Source organism: Acyrthosiphon pisum, unplaced genomic scaffold (assembly GCF_005508785.2).
Source record: "Acyrthosiphon pisum isolate AL4f unplaced genomic scaffold, pea_aphid_22Mar2018_4r6ur Scaffold_349;HRSCAF=771, whole genome shotgun sequence".
NCBI lineage: Eukaryota > Metazoa > Arthropoda > Insecta > Hemiptera > Aphididae > Acyrthosiphon > Acyrthosiphon pisum.
In genome coordinates, this window is record NW_021772934.1 from 1 (window position 1) to 1906 (window position 1906).

Genomic DNA, 1906 nt, shown 5'->3' on the forward strand with positions numbered 1-1906 from the left:
TATTTACATTATTTTTTTTAAGGTTACACCAAAAACCAAAAAAAACCAAAAAAAATTTTGTGAAAAATCGATTTTGCGTAAAAATTTCCGTTTTTCCTTAATTTTTCTTTGGCTTTTCTTGGCGCTTTTGAAAATTACTGGGAATTTTGACCTCCCCAATGCACCAACGATATTCACTTTCCAATCGAACAAGATACTGAAGTTGAAAATCGAAGCATTATTTCGACTACTTATCGTGTACACAGACACAAAAAAAAATAAAAAATAAAAAAAAAACACAAATCATTATAAAATCAATACATTCATCGTTCCACTCAGAATCTATAATAGGGTGATCATACTTAAAAAATAACTATGAATAATTTTAACGCTAAGCATGACGAGGAGAATCATTCGTTTAATAATCAACTATGACATTTTTGAAATATTTGAAACTGCAAAATAATAAATAATAATTATTAATATTATACAGAAACGAAATTACGAAAAACAAAATTATGTTTATATTGAATTTATTGTGAATTTTATTTTAACTTTGAAGACAAATCCATAAGCTATAAGCATAATATTATTATTTAAGTAAACTTTCATGGGTAAATCGTAAATGTCCAATCTTCATCATTGTTTTATATTTATATTTATATACCTATATAGCTATAAGTAGACGTATAGTATTATAAATAATACATATTTTTGCATGCAACATTTTCACGATCACTGAATCCAACAGCGGATCCTCTGCAGGGTCGGATACTCGGAAGAGCGGGGCCCTCGGGGCCTCGTCTGAGCCCATTGTTTTTAAGGAGAAATATAAAACCTAACTTAACTTGCAGTAGTGCAATTAATCCAAAAAATCTTCCTATACTTATTTCTTGACACTAATTGTACTATTAAAGTGCCCTCTTCACACTATAATAGGCAAGTATCTGTGCCGTGTAAAGAAAAAATGCGTACGGTTAAAAATATTGATTCCTTAATATTTTACGGGGTCCTCACTCCCTATGTAGATGAGGCACACGCCAAGCAAATACAAAAATGTACGAGACCCTAAAAAAAACGAATGTCCAGGCCGACCCTGATTGTAGGTATACTATATTATAATTTCACAAATACTATGACATGTCTTATGTTTTAGTTATCATCACATGTTAACTAAAATAAAAACGATATTGTACAGCCAAAGTTCTTTTTTATGTGGTGAAAATTTCGTTTCTTAGTTATGACTGTAGCGTTCTCGGTTCCTTCCCACGTAAAACAGTTTTTTGCTATGTTGTATACATTTGTAAGACGATAAGAGTTGACTTGGTATTCGCATTATCACTGATTGTAACCAAGCCCTGATTAAGGGGTGGCAGGGGGGCCATGGCCCCCCGAGCCTCGATAATATGAATTTATTTAGGGGCCTTTGATTTATCCATTACTTTTTTCGTAATATATTTTCGTATAATACTACATAAATCATCTAAAAAAAAATAAACGATTATTTAGCTAGGAAAAAAGCTAGTAAATTATAATTTATAAATAAAGTGATACATTATTATTCATTATTTATTGCTATATACCTAATATCTATCTATCGTGAAGTGACCGGCCAACGTCATATGAAAGTATGTACCAAAAATGATGAAGAAATACCCTTTAAAGATTGAATATAACTTTTTATTTTTTTAGTTATGGGCAATTAGGTAGGTAACTTTTTTTTTTATCAAAACCGTGCGTATCACAAATGCATTTGTTTATGTAGGTATCTTCAAAACTTTTCAACATTTTGACGTAATTTTATTTTCATTTTAAAGCTTTTTAATTGTCCTATCAACTAACATACGCAATTAAATCAGAAATTTGCTAATTATTTTTATTAAATTAAAAACAGAGAAAAAAGTTGGCAAAAATTAGTATTTTTTAA